Source organism: Lynx rufus, unplaced genomic scaffold (assembly GCF_022079265.1).
Source record: "Lynx rufus isolate CCGP_SWC_20201006 ecotype Redwood Valley unplaced genomic scaffold, mLynRuf1.p SCAF_2, whole genome shotgun sequence".
Lineage (NCBI taxonomy): Eukaryota > Metazoa > Chordata > Mammalia > Carnivora > Felidae > Lynx > Lynx rufus.
The window spans coordinates 140,189,340-140,206,763 of record NW_025814834.1 but is presented as its reverse complement, the minus strand read 5'-3'; positions in this window follow the sequence as shown (position 1 = coordinate 140,206,763).

Below are 17,424 nucleotides of genomic sequence, written 5' to 3'. Positions count from 1 at the left end.
GATGTATCCAGTCAGTTTTGCATTTCAGTTATGGGATATTTTATTTCAGCCTGACTAGGGTTTAGGTCTTTGATCTCCTCAACAAGGGGTTCTCTGGTTTCTTATATACTTTTTTTAAGCCCAGATAGTAGTTCGAAACTGTTGCTCTAAATTTTTATTCAGGTATATTGCTTATATCTGTTTTGAACAAGTTTCTGGCTATGATTTCTTCTTGACTTTTCTTTTGAGGAGAATCCCTGCATGCTGTGTGCACTCTGCTGTTGTGTTTTGGCTGCTCTTTCTCACCGATCAGTACTCTGCAGATTTTCTCCTTGCTTGCAGTGGGAAATATTTGAGCCTTTAACTAGGTTAGCTTTTATTTGTTTTTAAAGTATGCCTGGAAATAAAGGAAAAAGAAAGACTGATCAAAAGAGAGTGAGAGAGAGAGAGAGAGAGAGAGAGGAAAGGGAAAGGAACAACAACAAAAACCCAAACAATCAAGGAACTATAAGCCTTATTCCAAAGAAAAAAAAGGAAGAAAAAGGAAAAAAAAAAGAAAAAGAAAAAAGAAACCTGGTCTTAGAAAAAAAAGTGAAAATGAAATGTAAAAACTAACAAAAAACTATAATCCTATTCCAAAGTAAAAGAAGAAGGAGGAAGAGGAGGAGGAGGAGGAGTGGATGGAGAAGGAGGAGAAAGGAATGAGGAAGGAGGAAGAAGAAAGAAGAATAAAAGTAAGCCCAGTCCTATTCACACCAGAACTGCATATGACACTTTGAAGCATTCTAGGATCAGTATGCTTGGTGCATGCAGTGTGCTGCCATTTCTGGTCTTCTGGAGGAGACACCCATTGTACTGGCTCAGTCAGTCCTGCCCCAGAAAATATGCAGTTGCCAGGCACAGTGTGTGGGTTTGGTGTAAGCAGGTCCCACCTCCACTGGGAGCCTCTGTGTTGCTTTCTGAAGTCCCACCATGTTAGTATTGAGGAAGAAAATGGGATCTCACACCCCTTGCTGTTCTGGAAGCCCTCACAGAAAAGTAGGGTTGCCAGTCCACCCTGTACCACAGTTCCCCTAAGTTTTATCTTCAGCACTCTGGTAGGATTCAAACCTTGAAATCTTAGTGGACCTGGCAGACCTGCCCCCTCCCAATATTAGAGACTTTTCTGTGCTGTTTCTTATGTCCTTTGTCCCAGAAAAACAGTCCTACACTTGAAAGGTTCATGGAATCTATAGTGAGGCACTGAAAAAGGGAGCAACCAGGTTTCTGCCCTCTGTATCTCTGTCCCCTGCCAATGAAAGGCCTTTTGCTGGTGCCTGCAGGGTCTTTTGTCCTTGGAGAGGCATTATACTCTCTTCCAAATGTATTCCAGAAGGGGAATGTTCTCTCCCAGTGTTACTCAGGAGATTCATACAATACACTATGTACTTCAGGGCCAGTGCCCTCCTTCTCCCCAAGAGTGGGAGCCATAGCTCAGCTCTGGAGAAAGTGGTACACTTCCAAAACCTCAGAGTTTGAGCTCCACATGCTGTTTGCCAAAAACCTGTGACACTCAATACCTCTCACTCCCTAGTCCATGGTATAAACCTAGAAAATCAATTATAAGAGAAAAAAACTGGAAAAATACAAACACATGGTCCAGAGAGGTTTTCTTCTTGTGCAAGCCTGATGCCACAGTCTCTAGACTCCTCTTACTCTCCCTTTCATATCTCCATGGAAAAGCTTCCTTCCCTCTGCTTCACCACTATTTTTCTCTCCCCCAATTCATTTCCACACCTTGCACCTGCCACTCTGTCTCCCTCCAGCTGTGGATATCCTTCTCTAGTCCTCAGATCAATTTCCTGGGTGTTCCAAGTGATCTGACATTAATACAACTATATTTGAGGGATGAGGAAAGCCCAGGATCCCCTTACTTCTCTGCCATCTTAACTCCTCCCCAGACAAAAGAGACCTTAAAACATGGCTATGAAGCACCTAGGTGGCCCAGTCGGTTGAGCATCCATCTCTTTTTTTTTTTTTTAGTTTTTTTTTTTCAACGTTTTATTTTATTTTTGGGACAGAGAGAGACAGAGCATGAACGGGGGAGGGGCAGAGAGAGAGGGAGACACAGAATCGGAAACAGGCTCCAGGCTCTGAGCCATCAGCCCAGAGCCTGACGCGGGGCTCGAACTCACAGACCGCGAGATCGTGACCTGGCTGAAGTCGGACGCTTAACCGACTGCGCCACCCAGACGCCCCGAGCATCCAACTCTTGATTTCAACTCAGGTCATGATCCCTAGGTTGTGGGATCTAGCCCTCCATCAGGCTCTGTGTTAAGCATTGGATTCTTTTTCTCTGTCCCTCTCCCCTGCCCATGCATGCATTCTCTAAAACAATAAAAATAAACAAATAAATAAGAATTGTAATAAGAGACAAAGAATGGCATTACAAGATGATAAAGGGATCACTTCAATAAGATGGAACAATTGTACATATATATGTACCCAAAATTGAAGCACCTAAATGCACAAAGCAAATATTAACAGACATAAAGGGACAAATGGAAAATAACACAATGATAGTACTTTAACACCCCACTTACATGAATGGATAAATCACCCAGGCAAAAACAATCAATAAGGAAACAGTGTCTTTGGATGATGCACTGGACAAATGGACATAAGATATATATACAGAACATTCCATCCAAAAACAACAGAATACACATTTTCAAGTGCACACAGAACATTCTCCAGGATAGATCACATGTTAGGCCACAGTGTCAGTCTCAATAAATTTGAGAAGATAGAAACCATATCAAGTATCTTTCTTACCACAATGGTATAAACCTAGAAAATCAATTATAAGAGAAAAAAACTGGAAAAATACAAACACATGGAGCTACACAACATGCTACAAAACAATCATTGGGCCAACCAATAAATAAAAGAAAAAAAAATACATGGAAGCAAATGAAAATGAAAACACAGTTGTCCAAAATATTGGGGCATAGCAAAATCAGTTCTAAGAAGGAAATTTATAGCATTATAGGCCTACATGAAGAAAAAAGAAAAATATTGATTAAATAATATAATCTTACACCTAAAGGAACTAAAAAAAGAAAAACAAAGAAAACCCAAAGTTAATAGGAGAATGAAATTGCGAATATCAGATCAGAAAAATGACACAGAGAATAAAAAAGTAGAAAAGATTAATGAAACCAAGGTCTCATTCTCTGAAAACAAAACAAAATGAAACAAAAAACAAAATTGGTAAAACTTTAGCCAGACGTATCAAGAAAAAAAAAAAAAGAGAGAGAGAGAGAGAGAAACTAAATAGATTAAATTAGAAAGGAAAGAGGAGAAGTAAAAACCAACACCACAGAAATACAAAAGATTATGACACTACCATGAAAAATTATATGCCAACTAATTGGAAAACCTAGAAGAAATGGATAAATTCCTAGAAAAATATAATTTTCCAAAATTGAATCAGGAATAAATAGAAAATCTGAGCAGAACAATTACTAGTAACAAAATTGAATCAGTAATAAAAATAATTCCCAAAAAACAAAATTCCAGGACCAGATGGATTCACAGGTGAATTCTAACAAACATTTGAAGAAGAGTTAATACCTATTGTCACCAAACTATTAAAAATGTATATAGAAGAGGAAGGAAAATTTCCATATATATTCTACAAGGACAGAATTACTCTGCTACCAAACCCAGACAATGATACCACAAAAAAAGAAAATCGTAGGCCAATATACCTGATAAACAAGATACAGGGATCATCAACAAAATATTACTAAACCGCATTCAACAATACATTGAAAGGATCATTTACCATAATACCACAATCCAGTGGAATTTGTTCTGAGGATGCAAGGATGCAAATTTAATCAACATAATACATTAACCCATATGAAGGATAAAAATTATATGATCATCTCAATAGATGCAGCAAAAGCATTTCACAAAATTCAACATCCATTTGTAATAAAAACTCTCAACAAATATTTTTAGAGGGAATGCACCTCAACATAATGAAGTCCATATATGATGAACACCCAACTTACATCATTTTCAAAGGTAAAAAACTAAGAGCTGTTCTTCTAAGGTCAGGAAATACACAAGGATGTCAATTCTCACCACTTTTATTCAACATAGTACTTGAAGTCCTAGCCATAGTAGTCAGACAAGTAAAACAAATAAACATAATGAACTTTACAAGAAAGAAATAAAACTGTCACTATATGTAAATGACATGATATATACATAGAAAATCCTAAAGACTCTACCCAACAACTGATGGAAGTAATAAATAAATTCAGTACAGCTGCCAGATGCAAAATTAATATTCAGAAATCTGTTGTGTTTCTATACACTAATAACAAGGTAGCAGAAAGAAAAATTCAGAAAACAACTGCATTTACAATTGTACTGAGAATAAAGTATCTAGGAATAAACTTAACCAAGAAGGTGAAAGACCTGTACTCTGAAAACTATAAAACACTGATGAAAGAAATTGAAGACAGCACTAACAAATGGAAAGATACACCATGCTCTTGGGTTGGAAGTATTCATATTGTTAAAAGTAACACATCACCCAAAGCAATATACAGATTCAATGCAATCCCTTTCACAATTCCAATAAGATTTTTTGCAAAACCAGAAAAAATAACCCTAAATTTTGTATGGAACCACCAAAGACCTCAAACAGCCAATGCAATCTTGAAAAGAACAAAGTGGGAAGTATTATAATCTCCGAATTCAAGATACACTACAAAGCTATAGTAATCAAAACAGTATTGTATTGACACAAAGACATGTAGATGAACTGAACAGAATAATGAGCCCAGAAATAATCTGATGCTTATATTTCAATTACTCTACAACAAATGAGGCAAGAATATACAATAGGGAACATACAGTCTCAACAAATGGTGTGGGAAAAACTGGAGAGCTACATGCAAAAGAATGAATCTGGGACCACTTTAAGTGGATTAAAGACTAAATGTGAAATCTGAAGCCATAAAACTCCTCAGGGAAAACATAGGCAGTAATCTCTTTGACAGCAGTCTTAGCAACATTTTTTCTAAGTATGTCTCTTTAGGCAAGGGAAATAAAAACAAAAATAAACTATTGACACTAAACCAAAATAAAAAGCTTTTGCTCAGCAAAGGAAACCATCAACAAAATGAAAAGGCAACCTGATGAATACAGAAGATATTTGCAAATCATATATCTGATAAGGGATTAATATTGAAAATGTATAAAGAATTTATACAACTCTACACAAAAAAACCCAAATAATCCAATTAAAAAATAGGTAGAGGATCTGAAGAGACATTTTTCTATAGAAGACATACAGTTGGCCGACACATGAAAAGATGCTCGACATCACTAATCCTCAGGGAAACGCAAATCAAAACCACAATGAGTCATAGCCAAATTATGGAAAGAACCCAAATGTCCATTGACTGATGAATAAAGAAGATGTGAGATACATATATATATATATATATACACATATATATATAACTAATACAATTATGTAATATAGTATCACATTATATACCTATATCTATATCTATATATCTATATCTATATCTATATATATAATGGAATATTACTCAGCCATCAAAAAGGATGAAATCTTGCCATTTGCAATGATGTGGATAGAGCTAGAGTGTATTATGCTAAGCAAAATAGGTGAGTCAGAGAAATACAAATACCATATGATTTTACTTACATGTGAAATTTAAGAAAAAAAACAGATGAACCATAGGGGAAAGGGAAAAAAGGAGAGAAGAGAGGGAAAGAGAGAGAGAGAGAGAGAAAGGCAAACCATAAGAGATTCTTGACTATAGAGAACAAACTGAGGGTTGCTGGAGGGGAGTGGGGTGGTGATGGGCTAAACTGGTGATGGATATTAAGGTGCACACTTGTGATGAGCATTGGGTGTTATATGTAAGTGATGAATCACTAAATTCTACTCCTGAAGCTAATGTTACAATATATATTAACTAGAATTTAAATAAAAACTTAAATAAAAAAATAAACCACAATGACATATCATCTTACACCTGTCAGAATGGATAGTATCAAAAAGACAAGAAATAACAAGTGTTGGTGAAGATGTGGAGAGATAGGAACTATTGTGAATTATTATTGCGAATGTAAACTGGTGCAACCACTGTGGAAAACAGTAGGAAGTTCCCCCCCCAAATAAACATAGAAATATATAAAAAATAAACATGGAAATACATAATTCAGCAATTCTACTACTGAGTTTTTACTCAAGGAAATGCAAACACTATTTTGAAAATGTGTATGTGCCCCTGTGTTTACTGAAGCAGTATTTATAATAACCAAGGTATGGAAGCAACATAAGTATCTATGGATAGATGAGTGAACAAGGAAGATGTGATATATATATATATATATATATATATATATATATATGGAGTAATTGAGATCAGTTGGGAAAATTCTTAGAACATTGTAAGCCAAAGATTATGCTGTGACCCCTGACAGTGTAAGTAGAGAGAATTTGAAGATATTTTCAGAGATGGGCTAGTAAACCAATTAAATGAAAGGATGTGAAGGAAAAGGAAGAGTTGACAACCAGTGTGTTGTGCTATTATTTGTATTAAGAAAAAAGTAGGAAACGAATTAGCTCTTGTGTTATGGTTTTATTGGTTGAAAGAACTGTTGAAATGCCCACTTAGGTTGTAAAAGCGTATAAGAAGCACGGGAGTATAGATACTATTCTGGAAGTCTTTGGGCCATACCCTATATATAACAGTTTAAGCAATAGGAGTGGATAAGATCATGTACAGAGAGTTGGAAGAGATTTTTATTTTTATTTGTTCTATTGGTCCTCTTGTCCAAGCAAATCATGTGCCCACTGGGGGTTGGGATTAAGTCAAATTTCACATGCTTCTGAGAGCCCAGCAGAAGAAAATAGTATGAGTATTCACTTAAGAAGTTTTCCCCCTTTTTGATCTTTTATCTTGGAAGAACTTATCTTGCTTTGCTTATGTACTCTCTGTTCAATTCAGCACAGAGAGTAATTTGGAAAGTAATTTCTGGCAAGGTGTATAATATAATGAAATTCCACCACAGGGAAAAATTTGAATGCTCTGTAGAACTTACTATACAATGCTAGACACAGTTATACCTTAGAGGCTTTTCAAGAACATAGAAAAATTACTAGTTTTTTTGGAAAGCAATATTAATGATGTATTGTTACTTCTATTGTTCTTCTTTGAGACTTAAATATATCCTAATCAAAAAGGCTAAAAAATACAAATAGGCTTATGTACTATATGGTTTGCACCAACTGTATGAAAAAGGGCTTAGACTACCAGTGTTTACTCTGTAGTGATGTAAATTACTTACAGATATTCTATCATAAAGAAATTACACAATTCTACATCTATACCTACATGCTGTGTAGATAGGTTGAATCTATATTTGCTGATACTTAACATTTTATTCCTGTAGATTTGGTATTTTTCCCTTTATATTTTCCTCTTATCTGGTTTGGTGGGGTTGTTTTTTTCCTTCTTTTATTTTTCTCCCACACCCTCCTTGTTCCATTAGAATCTTAGAGTTAAATAAACAATTTTCTAAGATGTCCTTGTCAGGAGATATTATGGAAATTATTTGAATATCATTGCTAAGCCAGGTGAGCCATTTAAAAATGTAAATAATTTTCAATACCATGAATCTAGCTGATGAAGAGCAACCTTAATGCTGATTGATTTATTAGAATCTTTTCCTGATTAGTAATTGCTTCAAAATCTCTTTTCTATGTTTCAGTTTATCATTTTTGTGCCAGTTCTTAATATATACCTGTATAACTATCAGGTTTGTAATAAGCATTTCACCATTAGTTACTGCATACTTTTCAAACCAATAAAGAGGGCCAGTAACTCTGCATTTCTTACCATTATTGACTACTCACAGTGCGTAATTGATATTAATAGTGATTTGATTTATAAAATATTTGAAAACTTTGCAGTTGTCCTACTCAGCATTCTGTTTTTCTGAGGATAGTATATTTTAAGATATATATTATGGCATCAAAACAACATTCAGATTATAGACTTTCAGGTTTTCATGCAATCTTTAAAATTACTTTAAAGGAAAAGATATAATCATGACCTTGAGGCATTTTCAACATGAGCTTTGTTTGAAATTCACAAACATGATTATAATTTCAAGACGCACTGTCTTAAAGTTGTCTTATTGCTATAATGAAGCTGCTGGAAATTTCATTTATTCTCAAGTTAAATCTCAGGAAACCTATTTTATCAGAGGAAATCATTCAGTGCTAAAATCCTGCTCTGACTTTGGGGTTCAAATTTATTCACATTACTCTTGGGGAATGCCTATCAGTCAATCACAGAAGTTTTATTGCCTATACATTTATTTTTAATATAAATTTCAATTAACATTCTCTGAGGCTAAGTACTCTGTGTATTGCTACTTTTATCATATGTTTATCTTCATTTATTTAACTATAGATACATCAGGAAGTTTACCACATCCTGCATATCACACATTTTGGTTGTGCTGTGGTAGTAAAAAGATTTGAATATAATACACATTAACTAAAAAATCTGTGGTTATGGATGATTTTCAGCCATTTAATGGAGGTAAGAGATAATATTATATTCAGTATAAAAATGTTTTCCAGTGTGGAATTAACTTCATTATCATAACAACCATGATTTACTGATGCCAAGTCTAATACTTGATATATCCATGAAAATGTTAGGACAAATATTTACTAAAATAAGAACAAACACATATCTCTTTTAAAACTGTTCACTGGTAGCTCAAAATCTTATATACTGTTTTGTTTAAAAAAAGAAATTCTTTTGTATACACAAAATCTCTTCATTTCTGTTAATTTCTCAAACTGAAACAACTTTTCAAAAAAAAGCATGATTATATAAACAATTTACATGCTGCTATTTATTACTATTAAAGTGCTTTTCTTAAATGGAGGAATATGACCTGTTTCAAAAATATGCACCAAAATACTGAAAATAAAACAGGATTTCTCTGTGCATTTATCTAACTAGTGTGTGTGTGTGTTTTTTAAGTTATTTACTTATTTGTTTTGAGAGAGAAAGAGTGTGCATGAGTGGCGAGGGCCACAGGGAGAGAGGGGGCGAGAGAGAGAGAGAGAGAGAGAGAGAGAGAGAGAGAATCCCAAGCAGGCTCCATGCTGTCAGCACACAGTCCAATGAGGGGCTCAATCTCACAAACTGTGAGATCATGACCTGAGTTGAAATCAAGAGTTGGACGCTTAACCTACTGAGACACCCAGGCACCCCTAAATGTTTTTGTTCCTAGAAGCCTGTGCAAGTTCTTTTGTCAAATTCTAAACCTTTTCTTATGAAGTATAGGTTAGTTCCATTACATTTATATTTGATGTAGCAAAATTTTGTGAGGCCTAAAAAGACTACTTGTTTGAAATAACAGAGTTTAAAATGAACATATAATTTCTAAAATCAATGGGGAAGAAAGGACAAACTGGAAGGATTTTACTTAGTGTAAAAACGAAGGGCATTTTTCTCCCATAGATAATTGTATTAAACTAAACTCTTTTTTTTAACTCATTAAATAAGATATAATTAAAAATGATTAATTGAACCTAAAAGTAAATAAATACTTCCTAACTAAATGCTTATTTATTGAGACGTTTAATTCTATACTGAAGTCTATTTATATAAACTGAAGACTTTGTGGCTTTTAATTTACTACATTTATTTATTTCAATTATATTTTTTTGGGTCGGCTTTAGCTCAAGCGGTTACTTCGCATGTGGTTACTCAATTATATTTTTTTTCCATCTACAAAATGTTCTATCAGGAAAAATTCTTAGATTTAAAACTGGAACTTGATATATGTGTATATATCATATATTATATGTGTGTATATATGTGTATATACATGTGTATAATACATATTATATTAATATATTATACATATTAAATATACACACACATTTAAAAATCCTGGAGAGTGAGCTAGTATTGCCACTGATTTAAGTCTGACTTTGAATAGATCATTTAACCATTTAGGAGATCTATTTTCTTATGAATACAATTACTATAATTAACTCATGCAGTTGCCAAGAAGCTAAAACATCACTCTATCTTGGAAAAATAAGAAATGCTCAGTTTTAAAAACTTTGTGAAAACAAATAATGCTTTTAATTATTTGGAGATTTGATCTCTGGGAAGAAAAAAGTGCTAAAAAGATTCAGTAAATAGAAGAAAGCAATTACAATATCATGGGAAAAATACTGATCTAGATTGGAAGAATTGAGTCCCTAAAATGGGCTCTACACTTAACTAGCTTAATGACTCTGAGAATTTATGCTTTTATCTCTAAAATCATGATTGGCCTAAGGAAAAAAAAAAAAAAACCCAAAAAACAAGAATCACCTCTACAGGACTTTAAGATCTAACATCTATAACTTAATATCATCAGAGGCCTAGAATACATTAAATACAAAATGATGATAGAGAGCTCCTTGAAACATTACTACACAGTTGTTTCAGAGACATGGGATTCTTTAAAGAGTATATTAGACAGAATCCAAATGGCAAGTCTCTCCAAAACTTACTGTAAATATCCGTTGTTTAATAGTATGTTTTCCTACACTGTTAATGAAGTCTTATAATCATATTTCTCTATTCACACAGCTGGGCTGAGGATTTAAAGATGAAGACAGGCTTACAACTATCAGATTGCGGCCTTCACAATTTTTAGCTTTCTGGACTCACTTTGGTCCTTAATGCTCCCTATCAGTCATTTTAATTGACCTTGATGAATTCTTCCTCCCCTTGTCCTCAACACATTTTACTCAAGCCCCCCACTTAATAAATAAATAAATGTATATATATATATACACATACACAGCCCTAATACATGTGCTATTTCACTCAATAAGTGATCTTACGATACCTCTCCCATTTCCTATCCCAACTTTATAATCAAAATAGAAATCACTTACTGAAAATTCTCAATTCCCTGCCTACGTATCATCACATATGCCCTTCTCTGCAGCCTCAGAGAAATCCATTCTATTTAAGGATAATTCTTCATACTCTTCTTCATGCCCTTTTAGAAACTCCTCTATGAAGTATCTTCTTTCCTCTATCTCCTAGTTTTCTGTTTGGATTTCAAGCTTTTTTGAAAAATAAAAGATGAAGAATCCCTTCCAACCTCATTTTATGAGGCCAGCATTACCTGGTAACAAAACCTGATAAGGACACTACAAGAAAAGAAAATTACAGGCCAATATCCTTGATGAATATACATGCAAAAATCTTCAACAAAATATTAGCAAATGATATTCAACAATATATTAAAAGAATCAAGCACCATGATCAAGTGGGATTTATTCCAGGGATGGAAGGGTGGTTTAGCATTTGCAAATCAACCAATGTGACACACCACATTAACCAAAGGATACAAATTATATCATCTCAATATATGCAGAAAAAGCATTTGACAAAATTTAATATCCAATCATAATATATACTCTCAACAAATTGGGTATAAAGGGAACATACCTCTGTATAACAAGGCCATATATGACAAACACACGGTTAACATAATACTCAATGGTGAAAAGCTGAAAGCTTTTCCTCTAAGATTAGGAACTAGCAAAGATGTCCACTCTCACCAGTTTTATTCAACATTATATTAGAAGTCCTGGATAAAGCAATTAGGCAAGAAAAAGAAACAGAAGGCATTCATATTGGAAAGGAAGAAGTAAAACTGTCTCTATTTGCAGGTGACATGACATTATATAGAGAAAACCCTAAGGCCTCCACCAAAAACAAAAACAAAAACAAAATGGTTAGAAATAATAAATTCAGTAAAGGATAGAAAATCAATATACAAAAATCAGTTGTGCTTCTAAACAGTAACAATGAACTATAAGAAAGAGATATTAAGAAAACTATCCCATTCACAACTTCTTCAAAAATAATAAAATGCACAGGGCACCTGGCTGGCTCAGTTGGCAGAGCATGTGATTCTTGATCTTGGGGTGTAAGTCTCAGCCTTACACTGGGTGTAGAGATTACTTAAAAATATAATCTTTAGGAGAGGAGTTAAGATGGTGAAGTAGGCGGCCCTGGGCTTTCCTCCTCTCTCAAAAACAGCTATATATTTTTTTTTTAATTTTTTTTTTCAACGTTTATTTTTGGGACAGAGAGAGACAGAGCATGAACGGGGGAGGGGCAGAGAGAGAGGGAGACACAGAATCGGAAACAGGCTCCAGGCTCCGAGCCATCAGCCCAGAGCCCGACGCGGGGCTCGAACTCAGGCACCGCAAGATCGTGACCTGGCTGAAGTCGGACGCTTAACCGACTGTGCCACCCAGGCACCCCAAAAACAGCTATATTGAGGTCAGATCACTTGGAATACCCAGGAAATTGATCTGAAGACTGGAAGAAGGATCTCCATGGCTAGAGGGAGACAACTGGTGTCGGTGGGCGGAAGTGAATTGGGGAGAGAAAAACGGTGGTGCTGTGAAGGGGAGGGAACCCTTTCCACGGAGAGACAAAAAGGAGAGAAAGAGGAAGGGGTTAAAAGATGTGCCACTGTGGGGCGCCTGGGTGGCGCAGTCGGTTTAGCGTCCGACTTGAGCTCAGGTCACGATCTCGCGGTCCGTGAGTTCGAGCCCCGCGTGGGGCTCTGGGCTGATGGCTCAGAGCCTGGAGCCTGTTTCCGATTCTGTGTCTTCCTCTCTCTCTGCCCCTCCCCCATTCATGCTCTGTCTCTCTCTGTCTCAAAAATAAATAAACGTTAAAAAAAATTGGTTAAATACCTTAAAAAAAAAAAAAAGATGTGCCACTGAGTTCACACGAGAGGAAAACCTCTCTGGACCATGGACTGGGAGCAAGAAATACTGCCATCGGCTTTTTGTTTGCTTGCTTTTGTAGTTCAAACTCTGAGGTTTTGGCAGTGTGTGACTTTCCTGGAGTGGAGCTGTGGTGTGCACTCCTTGGGAGGAGGTAGCTGGCTTTAGAGTGCACAGCATGGTGTAGGGATACCCGGAGCACACTGGGAGAGAACATTACCCTTCCTGGTGTTTTTAGAAGAAGGTATATTGCCTCCCAAGGACAAAAGACCATGCAGGTGACACCAATAGGCCTTTCATCAGCATGGAACAAAGTTGTACTCAGAGGGACTGTAACATTTGCTGATTTTAGTGGTGCTATACCATAGATTCCATCCACTATGCAGGTGTAAAACTGTTTTTCAGACACAGTATGGAGGGGCTATATTCTAGAAGAGGGGAACAGATCCATGCAGTGCTGGGTTTTAAGACTTCAGGTTTTGAATCCCTACTGTGCGCCAAAGAAAAAATTCAGAAGAGTTGTGGTGCAGGGTGAGCTGACTGCCCTTGCTATTCTGTGAGGCCAGTGAGGGGTGTGAGATCCCTGGTCCAGGGAGGAGAGATTGGGTGGTCCCATTTCACCCTGAATACAAGCAAGGTGGGATTTCTGAGAGCAAAACAGTGGCCCCCAGTGGAGGCAGGACCCACTCACACCAAACCCCACCCCCTCATGCCTGGAAATTGCTTATTTACTGGAGCAAGACTGACTCTGAGCCAATGCAAGAGGCCTCTCCTCCAGAAGACCAGCACAGCCAGCACGCCAATGTACCAAGTGCACTGAAAATCGAGTGCTTCAAAATGACACCTGAAGTTCGCTCTTTCTTTCTTTCTTTCTTTCTTCTTTTCTTTTGGAATCAAGCTTATAGTTTCTTATTTTTTTATTTTGTTTGTTTGGGATTTTTTGTTTGTTTTTCATGTCCATATCTCTCTTTCTGGATCAGCCTTTTTTATTCTTTTACTTTTCTTTCTTTCTTCCTTTTTTCCCTTTCCTTTCCTTTGGAATCAGGCTCTTTGTTTTTTGATTCTCTGTTTTTATTGTTCCCTTTACTTTTTTTGGGATCAGGTTCCCTCCCCCACTTTTTTCCAGGGTTACTTTAACAAACAAATCAGAACACAACAAGTTAAAGGTCAACTTTCCTTCCCCCTCCCCCACTGCAAGCAAGGAAGAGATCTGCAGAGGACTGACCAGTGGGAAAGAGCAGCCCAAACCACAACAGCAGAATGTACACAGTATACACCAAAAACACTTGCTGAAGTGCCAGGTCCTGGACAGTGTATGACCCCTTTTTAATATAGGATGACTCTCAGATACAGGGAACATAAGCTTTCAAAATACGCAAAGGACAGAAACTTAGCCAAAATGACAAGATGGAGGGATTCTTCCCAAAAGAAAGGTCAAGAAAGTATTACATCCAGAGACTTGCTCAAAACAGATACAAGCAATATATCTGATTAAGAATTTAGAAAAACAGTCATAAGACTACTGACTGGGGTTGAAAAAAGTATAGAAGACACCACAGAAACCCTTACTGCAGAGATCAAAGACCTAAAAACCAGTCAAGAAGAAATGAAAAATGCCATGACTGAGATGCAAAACCGACTGGATACAGTCACAGAAAGGATTGAAGAAGCAGAGGAGAGAATAGGTGATATAGGAGATAAAATTATGGAAAATAATGACGCTGAAAAAGGAGGGAAAGGAAACTATTAGATCATGAACTATTAGGGAATTTAGTGATTCTGTGAAATGAAACAATATCTGTATCATAGGAGTCCCAGAGAAGAAGAGTGGGAAAAAGGGGCAGAAGATTTATTTGAACAAATTAAAGCTGAGAACTTCCCTAATCTGGGGAAAGAAACAGACATTCAAGTCCAAGAAGCACAGAGAACTCCCCTCAAAACGAACAAAAATAGGTCAACACTACAACATATCATAGTGAAACTTGCAAAACACAAAGATAAAGAGAGAATTCTGAAAGTGCCTAGGGACAAAAGTCCTTAGCCTACAAGGGTAGACACATAAGGTTAGCAGCAGACCTGTCCACTGAAACTTGGTAGGCCAGAAGGGAGTGGCAGGAAATAATGTGCTGAATGGGGAAAAATATGCAGCCAAGAATTCTTTATCCAGCAAGGCTGTCATTCAGAGTAGAAGGAGAGATAAAGGGTTTCCCAGAGAAATAAAAACTAAAGGAGTTCGTGACCACTAAGCCAGCCCTGCAAAAATGTAAAGGGTACTCTTTAATGGAGGGAAAAAAAGAAGGCCAAAGCAGCAAAGACTACAAAGGACCAGAGAACATCACCAGAAACACCAACTTTACAAAAAAACACAAAATCACTAAATTCATATCTTTCAGTAATCACTCTGAATGTAAACAGACTAAATGCTCCAATCAAAAGACATAGGGAATCAGAATGCCTAAAAAGCAAGATCCATCGATATGCTGCCTACAAGAGACTCATTTAATTTTTTTAATGTTTATTTATTTTTATTTTTGAGAGAGAAAGAGAGAGAGAGTGGGGGTAGGGGTAGAGAGAGAGACAGAGACACAGCATCTGAAGCAGGCTCCAGGCTCTGAGCTGTCCACACAGAGCCTGATACGGGGCTCAAACTCATAAACTATGAGATCATTCCCTGAGCTGAATACGGACGCTCAACCAACTGAGCCACGCAGGCACCCCAAGACTCATTTTAGATACAAGAAACCTGCAGATTGAAAGTGAGGGGATGGAGAACCATCTATCATGCTAATTGATGTCAAAAGAAAGCCAAAGTAACTGCACTTATTCAGACAAACTAGACTTTAAAGCAAAGACTGTAACATGAAATGAAGAGCATTATATCATAATTAAGGAGTCTATCCATTAAGAATATCTAAAAATTGTAAATATTTATGCCCCCAACTTGAAAGAAACTAATATATAAATCAATTAATAACAAACATAAAGAAACTCATTGATAAAAATACCATAATAGTAGGGGACTTTAATACCCCACTTACAACAATGGGCAGATCATCTAAGCAGAGAATATACCAGGAAACAATAGCTTTGAATGATACACTGGACCAGATGGACTTAACAGATACATGCAGAACATTTCATCCTAATGTAGCAGAATACATATTCTGCTTGAGTGCACATGGAATATTCTCTAGAATAGATTATATACTGGGTCACAAATCAGCCCTCAACAGGTACAAAAAGATCGAGATCATACCATGCATATTTTTGGATCATAATGCTATGAAACTTGAAGTCAACCACGAGAAAAAATTTGAAAACCCTCAAATACATGGAGGTTAAGTAACAGCCTGTAAATAATGAATGGGTTAACAAGAAAATTAAAGAAGAAATTTTAAAAAATACATGGAAGCAAATTAAAATGAAAACATGACGGTCCAAACCCTTTGGGCTACAGCAAAGGCTTTTCTAAGAGGAAAGTATATATTTAGGCCTATCTCAAGAAGCAAGAAAGGTTCCAAATACACAACCTAACCTTACACCTAAAGAAACTAGAAAAGGAACAGCAAATAAAGCCTAAAGCCAGCAGAAGGGAAATAATAAAGATTAGAGCAGAAATAAATGATACCGAAATAAAAAAGTAACAGTAGAATAGATCAATGAAATTAAATGGTGGTTCTTGGAAAAATACACAAAATCGATAAACCCTTATCCCTATTGGGATACTCAATTGCCTGAGCCACCCATGCATCCCACACCTCACCTTTTCAAGATGTCATGAGAAAGACAAGAGATATAAGTGTTGATGAGATTGTGGAGAAAAGGGAACACTAGTGCATTATTGATGGAAATGTAAATTGGTGCAACCACTATGGAAACCAATATGGAGCTTCCTGAAATTATTAAAAATAGAAATCCCATATAATCCTGTAATTTAATTTCTGGGTATATATCCAGAGAAAACAAATATAGGGTATTGAAGAGGTATCTTCACTCCTATGTTCAGCATTATTCAGTATAGACAAAATACAAAAACAATCTAAGTGTCTATCAACATATGAATCGATAAAACAGATGTGATACACCTATGCATATGTGTGTGTGTGTGTGTGTGTGTGCGTGTGAGAGAGAGAGAGAGAGTAGTAAATGATACAAAATTTTAGCTATAAGATGAATAAGGTCTGAGGATCTAATATAAAGCATGGTTAGTTGACAACATTGTATTGTATAATAGAAATTTGCAAAGGGAATAGAACTTAAATGTTCTCACCAGAAGGAGGAGGAGAAGTATAAGAGGAGGAGAAAAGAAGAAAAAAGAAAAATGTGAGGTAATGGAAGTATTAACTAGGCGGGGTGAATCTTGTCACAATGTATAAGTATATTAAGTTACCACAATGTACACTTTAAATACCATACAATTTTTTCACTTACACTTTATTTAAACTTAAATTAAAAGGATATTTTTAAATAAAATATTTATTGAATTAGAGGGAAAAAATGATCCTGTGCTACCCCTCCCCCTTCCAAACACTTAATAATCAAAATTCAAATTGTCAAGT